Consider the following 25748-nt stretch of genomic DNA (forward strand, 5'->3'; position numbering starts at 1 on the left):
TATGTGATGAATGATGCTATACAATTGGCTTATTACAGGAAATAAAGAAGTTTGAGAAAAGTACTTCTGATCAAAGCAAGGAGAGCAACCAAAGTTTGGTGCCCCTGTGCAATAGAATACTGCAGAGATGAGAAATTTGTCTCTAATTATTATGTTTCATTTTTCCACTTTGAGAATATAATACATTTTCACAATGTAGCCTATCATGAAAAATGATCTAAAGTAATAATATTTTAAATGAACATAAGTAATAACTGATTTATGAGACAGTTACTCTAGTTCTTCACTCTAAGCAGATATATATATATATATATATATATATATATACATATACATGTTATAATCACATGTATATTTAAAATAAAATTTAAGATATTGCAAAAATTCATAGTGAGTATTTGCTTCATGATGACTACTTAGGTATTCGGTATTGACTTCAGAAATCACAGCTCCAGTTTTAGGATCTAACTTCCCATGAAACAAATTTGCCTGCCTGTTGCAACAAGTATAAGTATGTCATTAAAGACTGTAAAAGTAACTTGCTAAAAATGCCAGCTTGCCTCTTCCAGTTTGCTCTTTGAATGGCCACAAATTTTTGTTTGTAATTCTTATTGCATGAATCCCTCAGGATAGGCTTGGTTATGCTGTGGTAACAAACAACCCTAAATGTCTCAGTGGCTAACACAACAAATGTTTATTGTTTTGCTCACTCTGTACATCTGGTGCAGATCATTTGAGGGTATCGCTCTTCATTGTCTTTCAGAGACCAGACTGATGGATGTTGCAACCACTATCTGGAATGCTTCCAATCACTGTGACAGCAGGAAAGACAGTTCATGAAGGTCTCACTCTGTCAGTTAAACGTTTTGGCCCAGAAGTGACCCATGTTGCTTCTGTTCATGACTCCTTTGGCCAGAACTAGTCACATGGACTCACCTGAGGAAGCCAAGTAAAGAGGAAATCAGAAAAGAAAATCCTACCAGGTAGCCAAAGATCAGAAACAGTTGGTGAACTGCACTAATGATTTCCACACTGTACATACAGCACCAACCTGTTTTAAAGGCAACTATTATTGATTGAATAATTCATTTGAAACACAACCATGACTAAAAAGTAATATTAAAGGGCCATTTTTGTTGGCCTAGAAGAGTGAAAGAAGGCTTCTTAAGAGCCAGCTTCTGCTGGGATTCCTTGCTATCGTTTCAGTGTACTTCAAAAGCCTTCTACTAATTGTAAGCTTGGGTAAAACTGCTATTTTGTTGAGTGATGTCAGTTACAAAAAACACTTCAGCAAGAGTGGAGAGCTCTTGGCAAGCTGTCTCACTGGGAAACAAATTTCTGGAGAAGGGAATAACTGTACATGCTGTTATCACTGTCTTAAACTGAGAATGATCTCAGCCTTAAAAGTTGTTTCATCAAGGCCCTGCTGAAAACTTAGCCATTTTAAGGACAGATGTCCTGCCAGAATGCTTATTGACTGGCTGTCACTAGATAATGTATTACTAAATAAACTGAGAAACAAACTGAAGTCTCAAATGCAGGAAAAATTTTCCCAGTCCATTAAGGATAAGAAAGAAAAGGATTTTAGGGCTGTTTCAAAAATACAGCAGTGTCTGAACCTTGGAACATTATCTGTGTGGTGGGAACGACCAAAAACAAAGTTAGTTTCACACAATGCTTTATATTTAATTTCCCATTTTCTCTAGGATGAACATTTTGAAAATGAAACAGTGGTTGAGGATCAAATATTAAAGCTTTTAGTAAATGTTGACTTTGAAATATCCTTATCTTTGACATGCTGATTTTACAAAATAGGTCATAGATCCCAGAAATATTTAATTAAATAATACTTTGCATAAATATTTCAAACTTTGCCATTTTAATGTATTGGGAAGATAGAATTAAAGGAGAATGTTTATAGATAGATTTTTTTAGTGTTTTGTATTGTATTGCAATAATAAAATAAGATATATGAAGAAAAGATTGCTGTCTTTTGGAATATAACAACCTAATAATTATTTTTATTATTAAACAGAAGTATTAACAGCTAATGTTTCTTAAATATTTACCATGTGCCATGCACAATTATTATGAAAATTTTATATGTATTCACTAATTGTATTCTCACAACAATCCTCTGGTGTAGGTATTATTATTATTATCAGCAATTCATGAATGAAAACCATCAAGACATTCTGAATCCCAAACTTTTGCATTCACATTTTTTTTAGAATATGGGCTTTGAAGACAAAGAAACTTGAGTTCCAAATCTTACTTTACATTTAGTAAAAGTGGCAGCCACTTTCAACAAATTATGGAACCTCTGTAAACACCAATTTCTTCATTTGCAAAATTCACAATCTTTTGATGGGAAAAAGTATGAGTAAGAATGGAAATTATCAATACTTAGCACACTTAGGTCCAAAAAACATCAGGTAATATCATCATCATCACCATCATCATTATTATCAGATATAAAGGAAAGCATTGTGCATAATCTCAGTAATATAGTGGATACTTAACATATATTAGTTACCTTTCTTGTATTTCTTCAAAAGTCATAATAGGCTGAAAAGACAAAAGACTACTCCACATGTGAAATGGAATCTAACCTGTATGGAATTCCACAGGACTATGAGAACTGTGTCTGTGAATGACCTTGAAATGAAAACCCCGGGACTATTTTTAATCCTATTTCTAAATTTAACTGTGTCGTAGTCTTATATTAGTCGTCTCATTGTCAGGGAGTTTGGTGTTCATTTAACATACACTGAGTACATTTTTCAGTGTATCAGCTTTCAAATCCTGGCTTAGAACGAGTTTCAATGACTATTCACATTTCCTGCAGAGGCATGGTGGAATTTAATAAAAGATCTGTGGATTGAAGGGGGAGTAGGATATCAGGGTATGAAAGATTTGTGACAGCTCTGATATATTTCTTTCCTCTGCTCAAAAGCAAAAACCACAAAGCACTTTAAAATTACTGAGAAAATTACAACTGAATGTTAGTACTCTTTAAATCCATGCATCACCTCTGACTATTAAAATGAATGTAAAGTTAAAGTGTATTTGAGGTTCAGTGATTTAAGTAAAAGTTCTCTGGGACCGAAGGTATCTCCTATACTGTCTGATTAAGGATACCCATCTGCAAAACTAAATGATGCACCAACATTGCAGGCTCAAATCAGTTTAACTGATTTGTGTGTATCATTATCCTCTCTGTTATGCTTATGTTTTCAATTGTCAAAAGCAGACTTTGCCGATTAAGAGCTATGTTACATATACAGCAGTCAGAGGATGGAGAGTCCTATCATTCGTCTATATCATACAGTGCTGGCCAAGAACATTACTTTTCAAAAATGGAAAACATACAGCTTGAGAAATAGGTGCAATGACACATTAATTCATGCAAATCCAGGAGACTAATGTGGAGGTGGTGCTATACTTAAAAACTAGTTTGGGTTCCAGGATGGCCAAGTAAAAGATCCAAAAGCTGACTGAAGGTAAACTTAGCCCTATTATGTTAGCCTAGCAAATTGAAAGAGATGTCACAAGAAATTTTTCTGAAGTAGGTAAGAATCTTGACTAATAATTGCCATTAAAATGAATTTTTCAGGGATTTCACTGGTGGCGCAGTGGTTAAGAATCCTCCTGCCAATGCAGGGGACATGGGTTCTATCCCTGATCTGGGAAGATCCCACATGCGGCAGAGCAACTAAGCCTGTGTGCCACAACTACTGAGCCTGCGCTCTGGAGCCCGTGAGCCACAACTACTGAGCCCGCATGCTGCAACTACTGAAGCCCGCACGCCTAGAGCCCATGCTCTGCAACAAGAGAAGCCACCACAATGAGAAGCCTGCGCACCACAACAAAGAGTAGCCCCTGATCACTGCAACTAGAGAAAGTCCGCACGCAGAAACAAAGACCCAACACAGCCAAAAATAAATAAATAAATTTATTTTTTAAAAAACTTATTTTTTAAAAAAAGGTGAAAGTATGTATCACCTTGCTTATTTCTAATAAAAATTAGCCACACATTAAATCATTTTTTGTTTAACATTCCTACTAAGTTTTTGCTAGAATAAAAATATCAAGCTACAAAATTTAATGACAATATTTAACATCTTTGTTGATGCTAACAGATTTGAAATTTAAAATTTCCATTTGTCCAAGGGATTTAAAAACTTCTTTTTTGTTATTATTTCATTGATGGAGATGAGAAAAAGAGAATATATATGTACACCAAGTTGTTATGGATGAAGAGCACTTTGATTTAAAAAAACAAAAAATTAAGCTAACACCCTTGTATGGGTTGGCTAGTACTAATTACAAAGAAAATTGCTAAACTTTGCTTCACTGGCTAAAATACATCAGTTGAGGCAACAAATAAAATTTAAGGCTCCATGTTCAGGAAAGGCTACTTAGGAGTAAAGAAGTCAATGAGAATAAATTCTCTCTCCTCTCATTTCTCATTAAAACATTCTGGGAGTTGCATCTGTGAGGAGCAACTCACTCTGCCAACCAGAAAAGTTAGGGTTAAAACTATATACAAAAATTGAATACTGCTATCCCAGTCATGAAGTGGTATCCCTGCAGGGTGATCCTACTCTTCTGGAAAAGAGTTAGAAAAAGGCAAATAAACTGCAGGCAAGCAGCAGATCCAAGGTCCAAGAATCATGATCAGCAAAGCAATCAATCACCAGACAAATCCACCATGAGGCAGAGGAAAACACCTTGAGAGTATCATGCTTTGGAACCAATTATGGAACATTACAGATAATGGACAGTGTACACCATCACTTTCTTCTTGATGTCCTGCAGCCCTAACATAGAGTCTCTTTTGAAAGCTTATGCTCAATGCTTAATCTGATGTGGTTGGGAAGAAGAACAAGCTGTTTTCTACCTCTCTCAATTCTTCTGACTTACTCTGGAGCTTTCTGAAACATGCAAGAACAAATATTTTAAAAATCTTGCTATTTTTTCAGGAAAAAAATATACAAATAAGCCTTTGTCAGTCACCACCATACCTTACTGAAAGTGACTTTTGATTGATGGTGACTTGTAAAATAATGTATTACCTTGTAAGGAACATTTGTGGGAAGGCAATATACAGGTGTCTTTGTGATTAGTTCTTGTTTGTGTGTGTGTGTGCTCTAAGGGATTATTTTTTTCTTTTAAAAAAATTTTAACATAAAACTCTTCTTTCTTCCTCTGCAATTCTTGAGTACCACTGAGCATATTTTGATTATTTCTGGTGCCACTGTTTGATAGTCTTCTTTCTTTAGGTACAATTCTCTGACATACACTGCTTGACAGAAAAAAGTATCTACAAGAATTTCCTGAGAAGACATTCATATGCAGCATGTGTTAGATTTTTCATTTTCATTTGGCATTTTCCAAATCAACTAATTATGTTATCACTCAATGTACACATTAAAAAAGAAAGTTCTAAGTAAGAAAAAAACACAAAAAACCTTGAAGTCCTGCTGCCTAACTTTAGAGATATTCCTGACATCTTTAAATAGAAGAAAATTATATTGGTGCTTTTACATATCTGCATATTGTGTGCTTCTCTGTCTCTCTCCACCTCCACCCTCTTTCTTTCTATATCTATGTCTCTAAAGACTTCCTTCTCGAGAATACAGGGTCTTTATTGATCCATTCAATCGTAATGGTTGCTACAGAGTTTATTGGCCTTTTCTGGGTTGTTGCTAGCTGTGGAGGTTTTGACACATTATATCTCTCCATCAAATATATCTATTACTTACATTTCTCATTCTCTTTCTTAGGCTATAAAGTATGCAGAAATTCTGCCAAACGTAAAAATGAATGGTCAATTGTGACATGAATTGAAAATGTGGCAATGAACATATACTACCAGTACATATTTAAAAGCAAATACAGTGCTCCCCTTCCCGTATCCACGAAGGGGTTGGTTCCAGGACAACTACCTCCTCACCCTTGATAGCAAAGTCCACGGATTCTCAAGTCCCTTATATAAAATGGTGTACTACAGTTGGCCCCCTATATTGTGGGTTCTGCATCTGCAGATCAAAAATCGAAAATCGAAAATCAATGGGGGGTTGGTTGAGTCTGTGGATGCGGAGCAAGCGAATAGGGAAGGCCGATTGTAACTGTATTTCATTATCTATTCCAATCGACTGTATTTTAATCAGTCAATCAGCCATTGATTATAAGGCACATCATTATATGCATCACATGCATCACTAGGAAAGAGAACATATTTCCATTTAAATTTGACACATCATCACTTGTGAGATGAACCTCCATTTCATAGATGAAAGATATGGAGAAGGAGGGCACCACAGATTGATGAAATGTAGTAAACGTATGTATGTTGATGTGCTTTTTCCTCTTGTACTTCTAGTGTCAACTACCAAGCATATTACATTGATATTTTACTTATCTGCCTTCTTTCACTCTTCTTTTTTCAAATCAAATTTATGTGCAAGTAATTTTGCTGATTTGGCCTTGATTTTAGGATGCAGTTTAAGGCCTGTGCTTGGGTTCTCTCCAATGTATGTCATGGATCTTGGCACCATTTACTCCTGCAGAGTTAATTTCATTTATTCTGCCTTCAGTTGGCCAGTGACACAGATATCAGAGAGAGCTGGCACATGAGTCCACTACTTGGGAACCACTTTGTTATCCCAGATTAAAAGAATTATTCAAAAATACACATCAATTTTATGGAGTAGTATGCCATTCGTTATGTTAGTTTCTGTAATTCTTGATGATTTTGAAATATTTTAAAATTAAATATTTAAAGGTTTAAATAAGAAAAATAATACATATCAATTTTAAAAGCATTTGGGCTAAGATCTACAAAATTGTGAGGGAGGAAAAGTTAGTCTTCAGTGTCACCCTTGTTCCTGATGGCTAATTTTCTTACTTAGTATTCCAAAACATAAAGGTCAGAGGGTGCCCTATTATTCTGGGTAAAGCCCACAGCTCCTACTAAAAGCTGTGTGTTCTTTCTCTTACATTCTTAGGGATAGCATTTTAGCAATAAGCAAATATGATCATATTATCCTTCCAATTGGACAAAGAGAGGGAAGTGAGACTCTGCCCCCAGAAAAAAAATGATATGCATTTAACACTGACCTTTAGGAAAGCAATTAATATTTTTTTTATCCTATAATTAGGGACTTTAAGTGAGTTAGGTAGAGGCAGGGCAGTTTTAGAACAAATAACAAAGGAGAAAAATTATGAGAGGTTACCAGGTAAGATATTTTGGGGAAGGTGGACCTTCCATCTATCCACAGTGTATAGTTAGAACTTAAAGTCATTAATGCCAAGGACCAGCCTAGATTTAGGGAAAGCATTTGCTTCATCTCAAAGAAAACTTTATAATAGTCACACAGTAGATTCTAGAAAAAAAGCCATTCATTTACTCATTCATCTAATCTTTTTTAGCATCTGTTATCAGCCTGGCCTGGGCTTGGTGTTAGGGAGATAGCAATAAAATAGATTTAGGTTTTGCTCTCATGGAGTTTATAATACAGCAGAGAGTATAGGCATTAAATAAGTAATTTTATGTGTAGTAGGCATTATAAAAGAGATATGCAGGATGTTATGGGATCCAATCTAGTGTTTGACAACCTAGGGTTGGGTCAAGGAGATGACATCTTATTTGAGACCTCAAAGATGGGTGCATAGTAACTTGGTGAAAGTAGGGAATGGGGCAAGACTTCCAGGCTCAGGGAAAAGTCAGTCTTTTTGAGGGCCCAGAGGCCAGAGTGTTAACAGTACCTCACTAAAGCTAAAAGAAACTAACTGTGAAAGAAATATAAGAAGGTATGTAAGAGACAAGATTGAGATGATAGGTGAGCACCACCTACATTGTGGAAGGCCCTGTAAGCCATTTAAGTAGCTTGGATTTTATTGTAAAAGACATTGAAATATATTAAATGGTCTTAAGCAAGACTTAACCCATTTTATGCTTTTACTTTTTTAATATTCTAGCTGAGAGTAAAGAATAGATTAAAGAAGGGATTGACTGAATGCAAGAGACCACTGAGAAAGTCATTGGAGTAGACCAGTTGGGACCACCATGCTGGGAATAGAGAAGGGTGGTTGGCACCCACAGGAAAGCAGGGGAAAAGTGGATAAATCTGAGAGCAATTTGGAGGTTGATTCTTTAAGATTTATGTGCTCAATGAAGAAAAAGAAGCCATCAAGGATGACTGCATGAACGCCAGTTTTCCCTCTTGAGCAACTGGGTAGGTAATGATACCATTTCTGAAAACAACAGACCAAACAAAAAGAGGGGGAAAACAACAAAAATGGGGAAAATTCCAGAGGAACTCTGACATTAACGGTCAAGTAATAAAGAGAGAGGTGACAGAGGAGATCAAAAAGGTACAGACAATCAGTAGAAGGAAAATCTAAAAAAAAGAAAGAAAAATTGTTAAAGAAACCAAAGAAAGCATTTCCAGAGTGAAAATCAACAATGTCAAATGCTACTGAAAAATCAAGCTACATAAAAACTAGAATTGTTCTACTGGAGTTATTGACATGGTACTCACTGGCAGCCATGGAAAGACTAGTTTTGACAGTGTAGTACAGGTAGAAAGCACCAGGAATAACTGAGAAGGGAGGTAATGGGATTATAGAATATAAACTCATTTGAGAAGTTTGACAGTTAAAGGGAAGATATGAAACATGTTTACATGCATATGGAAAACAGCCATATGTGAGAGTGTGTGACAGTCAAGGGTTTTTTTGAAAGCAAGTAATAAAAACTAACCTTAAACTAGTTTAAATAAAAAAAGAGGAAATTTCTTACAAGGATACAAAGGAATCTCAATGAACCCAAGGGCAGGCAGAGAACACAATTGGCCAGAATCCAATTTACTAACTGATTAATTTACCAGGTTTGCTTGTTTGAAGAGCTTTAGTTGACCAGATTTTATTGTGATTACATAAATATTTGTGGGAATGTTTATTTTTGTGTCTTCCCTACTCTCTGTTGCTAGAGTGGAAGACCAAGGTGAAAGTAAAGAAGATTGAAGGGAATAAGATAGTATAATCACAAGAATGTACATAATTTTTTGTGGATATATTCTTCTTATGACTATATTTTTAATAAGTATTATAATAAACATATTCTTCTGTGGATAATGCTTATTATAATATATATTCATAAGAATATATTCAAAATTATGTTCTTATTAATATAGCCTTCTCAAACCCTTCATTTGCATGCCCTTATCTTAGTGGTCAGCAATTAAGAGAATAGGTGGCATCCATGTGGCAGAAGAAATGGTATAGGGTTGGGCACACCCGGAATAGCAACTGGGAGAAGCACCTAGGAATCCTGCAAAAGGGGGCTACTGAGAAATCTCTGTTGATTTAGGAATCAGGGACAGAAAGAAAAGAAAGCAGATGGAGTTTAAATCTCAATAAAAAATCCACTTCTGATTTCAATAAAAAAATAATTTCTGACTGTATTATTACAGTAATGTAGGGCCTTAATCCATAACTGGTGTGAAAAGAAAAAGGAGGGATATGGCTAGTTTTCTTCTTTCATAGCCAAACTTCTGAAATGAATGCATGATCTTAATAATACCTAATATTTTTGAACACTTACTATGTGACAAGGTTTTTATTTTGTCTTTATAACAACTTATGGTGTACTTATTATTATATTATCCTTATTTGATTGAGTCAGAAGGAGATTAAACAATTTGCCCAAAGTTGCAGTGCTTTTTTTGTTTGCTTGTTTGTTTTTAATTTATTTATCTTTATTTATTTATTTTTGGCTGTGTTGGGTCTTCGTTTCTGTGAGAGGGCTTTCTCTAGTTGCAGCGAGCGGGGACCACTCTTCATCGTGGTGCACGGGCCTCTCACTGTCGCGGCCTCTCTTGTTGAGGAGCACAGGCTCCAGATGCTCAGGCTCAGTAGTTGTGGCTCACAGGCCAAGTTGCCCTGCGGCATGTGGGATCTTCCCAGACCAGGGCTCGAACCCGTGTCCCCTTCATTGGCAGGCAGATTCTCAACCACTGTGCCACCAGGGAAGCCCAGTTGCACTGTTTTTAAAGGATGAAATCAGTATTCAGACCTGGAAGATCTGCTTCTGGAGCTCTGGTTCTCATAAACACTAAACAACTAGTGCTGCATTGCTATCACTTTGTCTGGTTTGTCTCTATGACAGCCAATTCCTATCCCACCACACTACCAGTATTGCATTCTTACAGTCGTAAATAATCGTCTAATCATCAATTCCTAATGACACTTCTTGACCGCTCTTTAACTTTTAATGAAGCCTGTTTTGAAGCATTCTCTTCCCTTGATATCTGTAAATATTCTTCTTTTTCTTCTGCCTTTTTCAACACTTCTGTCTCCTCTGTCTCCGTTTTTGGCTCTTCTGCACTTGCCCTCTAAGGGAGGGTTTGTCTCAAGTCTTCAAACCTGAGCCCAAATCTGCATATAGTACTTTAGTCTCCTTTAGGAATAAGACCCTTAAAGGAAATTCTCTCAGCAAAAACCTTTTTACTCCAGTAGAGCTACATACTGTAACTTCCACAGCCTGGGGTTGCATGATGAATACACAGATCCCCACAGCCATGATGTATCTCTGATTGACCCTTTATTGACACTCTCTATGTGAAGTCTCTCACTGTCCACTGAATGGCACCATTCCTCACACACACCAGGACTAAAATATGTGCTGCAACCTGTAGACCCTGTACCTTGAACAGCCTTGCTAGACTGGTCAAGCTATTTGCACAATCTAACTAGATCAATTTCCCTTGTCCCATCTGATCCTGGATCACTTTTCTCCACCATTTTCAGTGTTACTTCCTGGTTCCAGCATGCCTTATGCTTTAATTAGATGTTGCAGCCTAGTTTCCCTATATAAACTTATCACTGCAGCTTAGTTGGTGTACTTGATGACTCCAAAACACACTTTGTACTGTCCAGGAGAGCAGAGAGTGGGCTCTGAAGTCAAACTATCTTATAATTGAGTTTTGAAAGTTCTTTATATATTCTGAATGAAGTCCTTTAGCAGATAAATGCTTTGCAAATATTTTCTCCCAGCCTGTGTCTTGTCATTTCATTCTTTTAAGAATGTCTTTCAAAGAGGAACCAAGATGGCAGAGTAGAAGGACGTGCCCTCACTCCCTCTTGCGAGAACACCAGAATCACAACTAGCTGCTGGACAATCATCAACAGGAGGACACTGGAACTCACCAAAAAAGATACCCCACATGCAAAGGCAAAAGAGAAGCCACAATGATACGGTAGGAGGGGTGCAATCACAGTAAAATCAAATCCCATAACTGCTGGGTGGGAGACTCACAGACTAGAGAACACTTATATCACAGAAGTCCACCCACTGGAGTGAAGGTTCTGAGCTCCACGTCAGGCTTCCCAACCTGGGGGTCTGGCAATGGAAGGAGGAATTTCTAGAGAATCAGACTTTGAAGCCTAGTGGGAATTGATTGCAGGACTTTGACAGGACTAGGGGAAACAGAGATTCCAATCTTGCAGGGCACACACAAAGTAGTGTGCGCATCGGGACCCAGGGGAAGGAGCAGTGACCCTAGGGGAGACTGAACCAGACCTACCTGCTAGTGTTGGAGGGTCTCCTGTGGCTCACCGTGGGGACAAGGACATTGACAGCAGAAGTTCTGGGAAGTACTTCTTGGTCTGAGCCTTCCCAGAGTCTGTCATTAGCCGCACCAAAGAGCCCAGGTAGGCTCCAGTGTTGGGTTGCTTCAGGATAAAAAACCAACAGGGAGGGAACCCAGCCCCACCCATCAACAGTCAAGTGGATTAAAGTTTTACTGAGCTCTGCCCACCAGAGCAACAGTCAGCTCTACCCACCACCAGTCCCTCCCAACAAGCCTCTTCGATAGCCTTATCCACGAGAGGGCTGACAGCAGAAGCAAGAAGAACTACAATCCTGCAGCCTGTGGAAGAAAAACCACATTCACAGAAACATAGACAAGATGAAAAGGCAGAGGACTATGTACCAGATGAAGGAACAAGATAAAATCTCAGAAAAACAGCTAAATGAAGTGGAGATAGGTAACCTTCCAGAAAAAGAATTCAGAATAATGATAGTGAAGATGATCCAGGACCTCGGAATAAGAATGGAGGCAAAGATTGAGAAGATGCAAGGAATGCTTAACAAAGACCTAGAAGAATTAAAGAACAAACAAACAGAGATGAACAATACAATAACTGAAATGAAAGCTACACTACAAGGAATCAATAGGAGAATAACTGAGGCAGAAGAATGGATAAGTGACCTGGAAGACAGAAAGGTGCAATTCACTGCTGCCGAAAAGAACAAACAAAAAGAATGAAAAGAAATGAAGACAGCCTAAGAGACCTCTGGGACAACATTAAACACAACAACATTCACATTATAGGGGTCCCAGAAGGAGAAGAGAAAGAGAAAGGACCAGAGAAAATATCTGAAGAGATTATAGTCAAAAACTTCCCTAACATGGGAAAGGAAAGAGCCACCCAAGTCCAGAAAGCGCAGCAAGTCCCATATAGGATAAACCCAAGGAGAAACATGCCAAGACACATAGTAATCAAATTGGCAAAAATTAAAGACAAAGAAAAATTATTGAAAGCAGCAAGGGAAAAATGAAAAATAACATACAAGGGAACTCCCATAAGGTTAACAGCTGATTTCTCAGCAGAAACTCTACAAGCCAGAAGGGAGTGGCATGATATACTTAAAGTGATGAAAGGGAAGAACCTACAACAAAGATTACTCTACCTGGCAAGGATCTCATTCAGATTCGATGGAGAAATCAAAAGCTTTACAGACAAGCAAAGGCTAAGAGAATTCAGCACCACCAAACCAGCTCTACAACAAATGCTAAAGGAACTTCTCTAAGTGGGAAACATAAGGGAAGAAAAGGATCTACAAAAAACAAACCCAAAACAATTAAGGAAATGGTCATAGGAACATACATATCGATAATTACCTTAAACGTGAATGGATTAAATGTTCCAACCAAAAGACACAGGCTTGCTGAATGGATACAAAAACAAGATCCATATATATGCTGTCTACAAGAGACCCACTTCAGACCTAGGGACACATACAGACTGAAAGTGAGGGGATGTAAAAAGATACCCCATGCAAATGGAAATCAAAAGAAAGCTGGAGTAGCAATACTCATATCAGATAAAATAGACTTTAAAATAAAGAATGTTACAAGAGACAAGGAAGGACACTACATAATGATCAAGGGATCAATCCAAGAAGAAGATATAACAATTATAAATATATATGCTCCCAACATAGGAGCACCTCAATACATAAGGCAACTGCTAACAGCTATAAAAGAGGAAATCGACAGTAACACAGTAATAGTGGGGGACTTTAACACCTCACTTACACCAATGGACAGATCATCCAAACAGAAAATTAATAAGGGAACACAAGCTTTAAATGACACAATAGACCAGATAGATTTAATTGATACTTATAGGACATTCCATCCAAAACCAGCAGATTACACTTTCTTCTCAAGTGCACACGGAACATTCTCCAGGATAGATCACATCTTGGGTCACAAATCAGGCCTCAGTAAATTTAAAAAAACTGAAATCATATCAAGCATCTTTCTGACCACAACGCTATGAGATTAGAAATGAATTACAGGGAAAAAACCGTAAAAAACAAAAACACATGGAGGCTAAACAATACGTTACTAAATAACCAAGAGATCACTGAAGATATCAAAGAGGAAATCAAACAATACCTAGAGACAAATGACAATGAAAACACGATGATCCAAAACTTATGGGATGCAGCAATAGCAGTTCTAAGAGGGAAGTTTATAGGTATACAAGCCTACCTCAAGCAATAAGAAATATCTCAAATAAACAATCTAACCTTACGCCTAAAGGAACTAGAGAAAGAAGAACAAACAAAGCCCAAAGTTAACAGAAGGAAAGAAATCATAAAGATCAGAGCAGAAATAAATGAAATAGAAACAAAGAGAACAATAGCAAAGATCAATAAAACTAAAAGTTGGTTCTTTGAGAAGATAAACAAAATTGATAAACCATTAGCCAGACTCATCAAGAAAAAAAGGGAGAGGACTCAAATCAATAAAATTAGAAATGAGAAAGGAGAAGTTACAACAGACACCACAGAAATACAAAGCATCCTAAGAGACTACTACAAGCAACTCTATGCCAATAAAATGGACAACCTGGAAGAAATGGACAAATTCTTAGAAAGGTATAACTTTCCAGGACTGAACCAGGAAGAAGTAGAAAATATGAACAGACCAATCACAAGTAATGAAGTTGAAACTGGGATTAAAAATCTTCCAACAAACAAAAGTCCACGACCAGATGGCTTCACAGGTGAATTCTATCAAACATTTAGAGAAGAGGCAACACCCATCCTTCTCAAACTCTCCCAAAAAACTGCAGAGGAAGGAACACTCCCAAACTCATTCTATGAGGCCACCATCACCCTGATACCAAAACCAGACAAAGATACTACAAAAAAAGAAAATTACAGACCAATATCACTGATGAATATAGATGCAAAAATCCTCAACTAAATACTAGCAAACAGAATCTAACAGCACATTAAAAGGATCATACACCATGATCAAGTGGGATTTATCCCAGGGATGCAAGGATTCTTCAATTTATGCAAATCAATCAATGTGATACTTCATATTAACAAACTGAAGAATAAAAACCATATGATCATCTCAATAGATGCAGAAAAGGCTTTTGACAAAATTCAACACCCATTTATGATAAAAACTCTCCAGAAAGTGGGCATAGAGGGAACCTACCTCAACATAATGAAGGCCATATATGAGAAGCCCCCAGCAAACATCATTCTGAATGATGAAAACCTGAAAGCATTTCCTCTAAGATCAGGAATGAGACAAGGATGTCCACTCTCACCACTATTATTCAACATAGTTTTGGAAGTCCTAGCCATGGCAATCAGAGAAGAAAAAGAAATAAAAGGAATACAAATTGGAAAAGAAGAAGTAAAACTGTCACTGTTTGCAGATGACATAATACTATACATAGAGAATCCTAAAGATGCCACCAGAAAACTACTAGAGCTAATCAATGAATTTGGTAAAGTTGCAGGATACAAAATTAATGCACAGAAATCTCTTGCATTCCTATATACTAATGATGATAAATCTGAAAGAGAAATTAAGGAAACACTCCCATTTACCATTGCAACAAAAAGAATAAAACACCTAGGAATAAACCTACCTAGGGAGACAAAAGACCTGTATGCAGAAAACTATAAGACACTGATGAAAGAAATTAAAGATGATACCAACAGATGGAGAGATATACCATGTTCTTGGATTGAAAGAATCAGTATTGTGAAAATGACTATACTACCCAAAGCAATCTACAGATTCAGTGCAATCCCTATCAAATTACCAATGGCATTTTTTACAGAACTAGAACAAATCATCTCAAAATTTGTATGGAGACACAAAAGACCCTGAATAGCCAAAGCAGTCTTGAAGGAAAAAAACGGAGCTGTAGGAATCAGACTTCCTGACTTCAGACTATACTACAAAGCTACAGTAATCAAGACAATATGGTACTGGCACAAAAACAGAAATTAAAATCAATGGAAGAGGACAGAAAGCCCAGAGATAAACCCACGTACCTATGGTCAACGAATCTTTGACAAAGGAGGCAAAGATATACAGTGGAGAAAAGACAGTCTCTTCAGTAAGTGGTGCTGGGAAAACTGGACAGCTACATGTAAAAGAATGAAATTAGAACACTCCCTAACACCATACACAAAAATAAACTCAAAATGGATTAGAGACCTAAATGTAAGACCGGACACTATAAAACTCTTAGACGAAAACATAGGAAGAACACTCTTTGACATAAATCACAGCAAGATCTTTTTTGATCCACCTCCTAGAGTAATGGAAATAAAAACAAAAATAAACAAATGGGACCTAATGAAAGTTCAAAGCTTTTGCACAGCAAAGGAGACCATAAATGAGACGAAAAGACAACTCTCCGAATGGGAGAAAATATTCACAAACGAATCACCGGACAAAGGATTAATCTCCAAAATATATAAACAGCTCATGCAGCTCAATATTAAAAAAACAACCCAATCCAAAAATGGGCAGAAGACCTAAATAGACATTTCTCCAAAGAAGACATACAGACGGCCATGAAGCACATGAAAAGCTGCACAACATCACTAATTATTAGAGAAATGCAAATCAAAACTACAGTGAGGTATCACCTCACACCAGTTAGAATGGGCATCATCAGAAAATCCAGAAACAACAAATGCTGGAGAGGGTGTGGAGAAAAGGGAACACTCTTGCACTGTTGGCGGGAATGTAAATTGATACAGCCACTATGGAGAACATTATAGAGGTTCCTTAAAAAACTAAAAATAGAATTACCATATGATCCAGCAATCCCACTACTAGGCATATACCCAGAGAAAACCATAATTCAAAAAGACACATGCACCCCAATGTTCACTGCAGCAGTGTTTACAATAGCCAGGTCATGGAAGCAACCTAAATGCCCATCGACAGACAAATGGATAAAGAAGTGTGGTACATATATACAATGGAATATTACTCAGCCATAAAAAGGAATGAAATTGAGTCATTTGTTGAGATGTGGATGGATCTAGAGACTGTCATACAGAGTGAAGTAAGTCAGAAAGAGAAAAACAAATATCATATATTAATGCATGTATGTGGAACCTAGAAAAATGGTACAGATGAACCGGTTTGCAGGGCAGATGTTGAGACACTGATGTAGAGAAGAAACGTATGGACACCAAGGGGGGAGAACTGCGGTGGGGTGTGGATGGTGGTGTGCTGAATTGGGCGATTGGGATTGACGTGTATACACTGATGTGTATAAAATTGATGACTAATAAGAACCTGCAGTGTAAAAAACCAACCAACCAAACAAACAAAAAACAACTAATACTAAACTTTCTTTGGGTTATTTGTATGGAACTATGTTAATATAAATGATTCAGACATTACATGAAATTTCTAAAAATCTTATATGTTCTGGTATAATGTTATAAGTCATAATTCTAGTTATTGCTTTAAAATGTATATCTCAGAAATAACTAAATTTCCTTGTCAATTGCATTATTATGAACTTTCATCAAATCTTTAACCGTGGTCACTTTAAGTCTTTTTTCATTTACAGACAGTTCGGGGTGCACTCTGATGCTTTTGCAAAAATGTTCCTATAAAAGGGTTTCATCTTCAAGGAATTCATGGAAAAGACTCTGACAAGTACAGGTTTCTGGTAACTGACTATACTGCTGAACTGAATGAATAAGCATTTTCAGAACTCTAATGGAAAACTGATGAATTCATAAAAGTGCTAACAAAAGATCAAGATAAAAAAAATTAATTACATGGAACTGAGTGAACTGATGAGGATGATTATAATTTTTGTGACTTTCTGTTTGAATAAAAAAAGAAAAAAAAAGAAGCAATGACAAGGAAGGTAAAGGACTATATTTCAAATGTTATATAAAATAAATAAGTATGCTGAATAGTTATGCTCTAAAAAAAAAAAAGGAATGTCTTTCAAAGAACAGACATTTTTAATTGTATTACGTTAAATTTATCAATATGTTTATCTGTGGGCAATGCTCTTTTTTTTTTTTTTTAAAGATTTATTTATTTGATTGATTGATTGCTATGTTGGGTCTTCGTTTCTGTGCTAGGGCTTTCTCTAGATGCGGCAAGCGGGGACCACTCTTCATCGCACCGCGCGGGCCTCTCACCATTGTGGCCTCTCCTGCTGTGGAGCACAGGCTTCAGACACGCAGGCTCAGCAGCTGTGGCTCACGGGCCCAGTTGCTCCGCGGCATGTGGGATCTTCCCAGACCAGGGCTCGAACCAGTGTCCCCTGCACCAGCAGGCAGATTCCCAACCACTGCGCCACCAGGGAAGCCCTGTGGGCAATGCTTTTACCTTTGAATCAAGTATTTGCCTAACCCAAGTCAGAAGGGTTTCTCCTATGCTTTCTTCTACAATTCATATAGTTTTAGGTTTAACAGATTTTTATCCTATTTGACGATTTTTGTATTTGGTGAGAGGTATAGATCAAAGTTCATTTCCTTTGCATATAGAAATCCAACTGTTCAGGTATCATTTATTGAAAGATTATTCTTTCCTCACTGAATTGTCTTTGGACCTTTGTCAAAAATCAATTGACCACATAGGTATTAGTCTATTACTAGACTGTCAATTCTGTTCCTATAGTCTATATTTCTCTTTTGGCCCCATTACTACATTGTCTTTATAACTATAGCTTTATAATAAGTATTGTAAATCAGGGAGTATTAGTCCTCCATGTTTTTTCTTCTTTTTAAAGCTTGCTTTGGTTCTTCCAAGTCCTCTGAATCTCCATATGAATTTTTTAGGATCAATTTTTCAATTTCTGAAAAAAAAGTCTGCTGAGATTTTAATTGGGATTGCATTGATTGTATAGATTAGTATGGGAGAACTGACATCTTAACAATATTGATTCTTCCTGTCATTGAACATGATATGTCTCTACATTTAGGTGTTCTGTAATTTGTTAAAGCAATATTTTGCAGTTTTCAGTATACAGACCTTGTACAACTTTTGCCAAATTTTCCCTAAGTAATTCATATTTTTTGATGCTATTGTAGTTGCAATTTAGAAAAATTTAATTCTCTCTCATGAGTTGCTAGTGTCCAGAAATGCAATTAATTTTTGTGATTTGATCTGATATTCTGTAATTTCACTAAACTCACTTATTAGTTCTAGTAGCTTTCTTGAAGTTTCCACTCAATTATCTACATAGACAATCACATCATTTTTGAATAAGAACAGACTTTCTTCTTCCTTTCCAGTTTGGAAGGATTATTTATGTATTTATATTCCCTGATAGAACTGTCCAGAATTTTCGGTACAATATTGAATGAAAGTGGTGAGAGTGGACATCCTTGTGTTTGTTGTTGCTGATTTTAAAGGGAAACATTTAGTCTTTCACCACTAAGTATGTTAGCTGAAGGATTTTTATAGATGGTATTTATCAGGTTGAGGAAGGTCCCTCCTCTTTATACTTGGCTGAGAATTATTATCAGTAATGGATGTTGGATTTTGTCAAATTCTTTTTCTGTGTTTATGGAGAATAATCACATGATTTTTCATTTTAGATTTTCAGTATGATAAATTATATATTAATTTATAAATGTTAAACCAACCTTTCATTCCTTAAATAACCCTATTTGCTCATGATGTACAATCCTTATTATATATTGTTGGAATGAATTTGCTAATTTTCTAAAAATTACCAATTTTATCAATCTTTTCAATAAATTAGGTTTTGGTTTCTTTGGTTTTCTCCATTAATTTTGTTTTCTATTTCTTCGACTTCTGATCTTTTAATTTCTTCTACATACTTTGGCTTAGTTAGCTTTTCTTTTTCTAATTTCTTAAAGTGGAAGCTGAGGTTACTGACTTGAGAATTTCTTCTTCTATAATACAGATTTTAAGTGCTATACATTTTCCCCTAATTACTGCTTTAGTGGCATCCCACTAAATTTCTGTCATATTGTGCTTTTATTTTCATTTAGTCTAAAATATTTTCTAATTCTATTTTGATTTCTTTTTTAATCCATGTCTTATTTAGAAGTGTGTTATTTATTATCAACTATTTTGGGATTTTCCAGATATGTTTCTCTTTATTGTTTTCTCATTTAATTCCACTGTGGTCAGAGAGCACATTCTTTATAACTTAATCCATTTAAAGCGATTGAGACTTATTTTATTGTCTATATAAATATATATATATATAGTCTATCCTGGTAAATTTTCCATGTGTACTGAGTGTGCATTCTACTGTTGTTTGATGGAGTGCTTTAGTGGTGTCCACTAAGCTAAGTGTGTTGATAATGTTCAAATATTCTATATTGTTATTGATTTTCTGTCTATTCTATCATATATTGAGAGAAGAGTATTGAAATTTCCAACTATAATAGTGGATTTGTCTATTTCTTCTTGCAGTTCTATCAGTTTTTGCTTTATGTGTTTTGAACATCTGTTTTTAGATGCACAAAGATTTGGGATTATTATGTCTTCCTGATAGACCCCTTTATCATTATGAAATAATCTTCTCTGTCTCTGGTGATATTATTTGCCTCGAAATCCACTTTGTCTGATATTAGTATGGTTGTTCCAGCTTCCTTTTGAATAGTGTTAGCATAGCATCTCTTTTGTATATTTATATTTAAATTGAATTTATTATAGGCAGCATTGAGTTGGGTCTTTTTGTTTTGTCCAATCTGACAATCCCCTTTTAATTGAAATATCTGGACCTATTATATCTAATATGATTATTGGTATGGTTAGGTTTAAGTCTATTATCTCTTATTTCTTGTTCCTCCTGTTCTTTGTTCAGCTTCCCTCCTTTTTCTGCCCACTTTTGAATTGAGTATTTTTTTAGCAATTCCATTTCATCTCCTTTGTTGGATTATTAGTTATACCTCTTTGCTTTGTTATTTTACTAATTGTATTAAGATTTTTTTGTATACATCTTTAACTTATCACTTTATGACATCAAGTGATTTTATAGACCATATGTAATTTGAAGATAGTTTACTTCTGTTTTTACTTCTTGGTCTTTATACCATTTTTAAACTCATTTTACTTGTTATAAAACACACAATACATTGCAACTATTTTGTTTAAACAGTCACTTATCTTTTGAATAAAATTTAAATTATAGGAAAAAATTCATATTTTTTACCCATGTAGCTATTTTTACCGATGCTCTTCATTTCTTTAGATGTATATTTTCATCTGGCATCATTTTTCATCTGCCTGACAAATTTTAAATTTCTTGTAGTGTAGCTCTTCTCAAAATGAATTCTTTCATCTTTTGTATGTATGAACTATTTTTTATTGCTTTCATTTTTGAACATGTTCACTGAATATTAAACTCTAGGTTGTCAATCTTTCTTTCACATCTTTAAAAATATTGCTCTACTTTTTGAGTTTTTCCAATGAGAAATCTGCTGTCTTCCTTATTTTTGTTCGTCTGTACACAATATGCCTTTTTTCCTGTGGCTGCTTTGAAAATTTTTCCCTTTATGACTGGTTTAAAGCAATTTCATTATAAAGTGTGTTGGTGTAGTTTTCTTCACATTTTTTGTTCTTAAGTCTCATTTAGCTTCTTAGAATGTGGGTGTTTACTTTTCATAAAATTCTGAAAAGTTTGGTCACTATTTCTTCAAATTTTTTTCTATGCTCCTTCTCTTTTCACTACTTCCGGGATCTAATTACATACATAAAAGTTTGCTTAAAATTGTTCCACAGCTCACTGGTGTTCTTTGCATTCTCTTTTTTAAAATTATTTTTTGTTTTAAATTTTGCATAGTTTCTATTGCTATTTCTTCAATACCTTAAGTTTTCATTTTAAACAATGCAGTTTTTATCTCAAGAAGTTTGAGTGGGTCTTTCTCATATCTTCAATATTTCTACCTAACTTTTTAGACATAAGTATTCCAGGTATAATAACTGCTATTTTGTCCTTGTGTCTGCTAATTCTAAAACCTGTGTCAGTTTTAAGTCATTTTTGGTTGATTGATTATTCTCAATATGGGTCATGTCTTCCTGCTTCATTGCATGTCTGCAAATCTTTGATTGAATACCAAAACTTGTAAACTTTACTTGTTGAGAGGATGTTTTCTTATTCCTGTAAATATTCTTAAGCTTCCTTCATACATGCAGTTAAGTTACTTGGAAACAGATCCTTAGGGTCTTGCTTTTAGGAGTTGTTAGTTGGCTTCAGAAAAGCACCCAGCATAGAGCTAATTATCCCCCACTACTGAGACAAGGTTTTCCTGAGTACTCTACACAATGCCACATGAATTATGAGTTTTTCTAGTCTGGCTGAAGGGAACCAGTATTTTTCCTGGCCCTGTGTGAATGTTAAGCACTGTTCTCTTTAATTCTTTTGAATGGTTATTTCACAGTCTCTAGCAGTTTCCTCAAATGAAAAGACTGATCAGTCCTCTGTGGAATACTCAGCAGGGACCATGTGAATGACTCTAGGTTATTTCTCTGTGCAGTTCTCTCCTTTATGGTGTTGTCCTATGAACTCTAGCCTTCTTGTTCTCTCTGGACCTCAGCTTCCACTTCCTCAGGACACATTCTGCCTTTGTTCCTCATCCCTGAACTGTGGCTTGGAAATTCTCTTGTGGTAGTAAGCTAGGACATCTATAGGGCTCACCTCATTTGTTTTCCATCTCTCAGGGATCACTTTCTTAGCTTGCCTGATGCCCAGCACCTTGATTTGATATTTTTGTTGTTGTTATTGTTTCACATAGGACAGTAAATCTAGTACTTGTTACTCCATCTGACCTGAAGCTGAAGTCCCAGCTGATCTTAACAATGGAGATGAGTGATAGGAAGATTAAGAAACTCTATGCATAGTTCTTTTATAGAAAATTCAGCTTATGGTAAAATATTGAATCAAAGTTTCTTTCTACATACACATACATATGTATATCTTTTTAATTTAAACTACATTCCCTGTACTCTGGAGAAGTATTGATTTTAATGAGTAAGAAATTCTATTCCAAATACTGTTCACAAAAAAAGAAAAAGAAAAAACAAACCTAGATACTGCACGAGTATCTGTCATTTAATAAGTAGTGATAACTTCACAGAAATGTGTACCTCAAATCCCATCTCTACAATCCTTTTATATTGGAGCTATTCTTAGATTTTCTGACCTCATCCTACTGAGGAAAAGTTTCAACCTTTCTCTGTCAAACAGTTTTTTTAGCTCGGAAGTACAGTATAACTAGTAGAATAGTGAGTCGGGTAAAATGATAAACTCTCTCATGAAATAATTTAATATGGTTGGTCTAGGAAATGTTACCTTCCCACATAATAGTTAATTTAGGAAGTGTTCATAAATGTGGGCAAGCAGGGATATCTGTAAGACTATCTCAAGAAAGTTCTCAAAACAAGTTTTTTTTTTTTTAGAAGTAATTTAGAACTTTTTTTAAAAATTTTATTTATTTGTTTATTTATTTATGGCTGTGTTGGGTCTTTGTTTCTGTGCGAGGGCTCTCTCCAGCTGCGGCAAGCGGGGGCCACTCCTCATCGCGTTGTGCGGGCCTCTCACCATCGCGGCCTCTCTTGTTGCGGAGCACAGGCTCCAGACGCGCAAGCTCAGTAATTGTGGCTCACGGGCCTAGTTGCTCCGCGGCATGTGGGATCTTCCCAGACCAGGGCTCGAACCCGTGTCCCCTGCATTGGCAGGCAGATTCTCAACCACTGCGCCACCAGGGAAGCCCTCAAAACAAGTTTTGACATTGGTAAGTTTCTACCTAGATTGTTAATTTTATGTAAGGACAGAATCTTTGTTTAAAAAAAATCCTTTAATACCAATATCAAGTAAATAACCTGTGTTTCACTGCATTATCTTTGAATACTGTGAGTCTTTTCAAGTTTTACAGGCATTATTACAACTGCTAATAAAAAGAAAAGAGCATAAAAGAAAAGAAAATCTTGAAAAATAGAAGACATTTCTAGCAAAGATGGAAACATTTGAATGAAAATAGACGGAAGCAAATAGTGGAAGAATTAACAAACTGAAAAGCAATTTCCAAGTATTCACTGGCCTACGTTTCTCAGTGTTGTGTGAAATTTTTGTATTAGCTACTAAAATGAAATAACTAGTTAGAAAGACAAGTAGAATGAGGAGTTGCTATTAAATTATTTTAAAAATCTAATAGTATAGGGAAAATAATCTTAAAAGGAGAAAAATAAATTCTTAAAATCTAGGCCATTTATCTGTGATTTTCCATATTTCCTAAAGTTCTGCACTTTAAACTTTGTGGTACATCACATAAAGACAGTCACTTTTTTTCACTGAAGATCAAGTTATCAGCAAAGTACAAGATGGTAATTAAAAATTTCTAGTTCGGTGACAGGCACACATTGTTCTTTTAATGAATCAGATTATCTCAACTTTGTAAGGATTAATTAGGTACTTGTAGCAGTTCCTTTAAATTTCTCAGAACACTATGCCACCAGATAACTAAGTGGCAGCCTTGTAAACTCAAAGAGTTAAGCTCAGAAAATCTATTACACTTAATTCCATTAGAAGAGTCAGAAAGTTTTGATTAACTATGATATTACTAAAGTATTAGCATATATTTTTATTTAACATTAAGGTTTGTGTAAGCACTAAACACCGCTGGGGAAAAAAGGGGGGAAATGAATATTGCAATAATTTTTCTTTCAGAAAAAATTAAAATCATAGAAAAATAGTTTTTGAAACCTGCATGTATTTTCTCTCCAAAATCAACAAATATTAATATTTTATATTAGTTAACATTATAAACATAAAAACAGTTATTTTCAAATAATTTTAGATTTATAGAAAAGTTGCAAAGACAGCACAAAGAATTCCCATATACCTTTACCCAGCTTCCTCTAATGCTAACATCTTGTATAAGGACATTTATCAATCCTAAGAAATTAACATTGGTATACTACTATTAACTGAACTGGATATTTTATTAATATTTCATCTTGCTTTATTCCAGAATCCATTCTAGGACACCACTTTACTTTTAGTCATCATGTATCCTTCAGTTGGTGACAGTTTCCCAGTCTTTTCTTGTACCTCATGACCTGGACGATTTTTAAGAGTACTTGGTCAGGTATTTTGTAGAGCGTCTTTCAATCTGGTTTTGACTGATATTTTCTCATAATTAGGAATTCTCAGTGGATCTTGGGAAAGACTCTCTCAGAGGTGAAGAATGCTTCTTATCAAATCATATCAAGGGGTACCTCATATCAACATGTCTTGTCACTTGTGGTGTTAACTTTGATTGCTTAGTTAAGATGGAGTCTGACAGGTTTCTCCACTATAAATTTCCTATTCTTCTGTTTTCCATATTCTATAATTTGGAAGCAAGTAACTAAATCCAGCTCACATTTCAGTGGAGGAGAATTAAGCCCCACTGCTTAGAGTAGGGAGGCTCTACATAAATTATTTGGAATTTTTCTGAAGGAAGATTTTTCCCTTCTCCCCCGTTTACATATTTGTTCAATCAATTATATACATTTGGGTATACTCATTTTTACTTTGCTCTTTTGGGTTATAAATGCTACTACCACTAAGAGCCCAATACTACTCTTATTTATTTTATTGCTCAAATGATTCCTGCTTTGACCATTTGAGGACTCTTTCTGAGGACCACTTGAGGCTCCTGTGGTCCTTTACATGCCCCCATATTCTTTTTTTTAAAAAACATTATTTTACTTTCTTGTACTATAAAATGCTCCAGGCTTATCTTGAATTTCCCCTACCCACTCCTTGAATCGGTCATTTCTTCAAGGAGCCCTGGTTCTTTTTATTGGGGAATGGTGTTTAGAAACTAAGATCTGGGTGCTGGGTATGCTTGTTGTTACTGGGGTGTCACTGCTTCCCTATCCTCTCAGCAGACAGAGCTAAGAAATATATGTATTATACAAACCAATGTATACACATTCTTTGGTATTGATATTTCTGTGTGTGCGTGTGTGTGTGTGTACCTGAGTTCATATTCCTATCTCTGACTCTAGCACCACAGGGTCTATGCTATCTTTCCCCCATTGCTTATTTATAACCTCAATCTCTGACAGCCAGAAACCTGGCTTCCATTGTCTACAATTTATTTACTTATTTTTTTC

General features: G+C 35.7%; 1 long non-coding RNA gene across 3 annotated transcripts in view; it reads right to left on the bottom strand.

Annotated features, from left to right (window-relative positions):
- Window positions 1-25748, bottom strand: part of LOC103016067 (uncharacterized) — a 235856-nt gene that overhangs the window by 204108 nt on the left and 6000 nt on the right. Inside the window, exons 1-2 of one of the 3 annotated variants that reach the window (XR_449464.2) lie at window positions 2537-2619; window positions 711-936 (exon numbers count right to left, since the gene is read on the bottom strand). The exons of 1 other annotated variant lie outside the window; for it this stretch is intronic. This is a non-coding gene — a long non-coding RNA (uncharacterized LOC103016067). Of the gene's footprint in view, window positions 1-710; window positions 937-2536; window positions 2620-25748 lie in introns of those variants that run through there. One more of the 3 variants, XR_009008199.1, reaches the window with a different exon arrangement.

Source organism: Balaenoptera acutorostrata, chromosome 4 (assembly GCF_949987535.1).
Source record: "Balaenoptera acutorostrata chromosome 4, mBalAcu1.1, whole genome shotgun sequence".
Lineage (NCBI taxonomy): Eukaryota > Metazoa > Chordata > Mammalia > Artiodactyla > Balaenopteridae > Balaenoptera > Balaenoptera acutorostrata.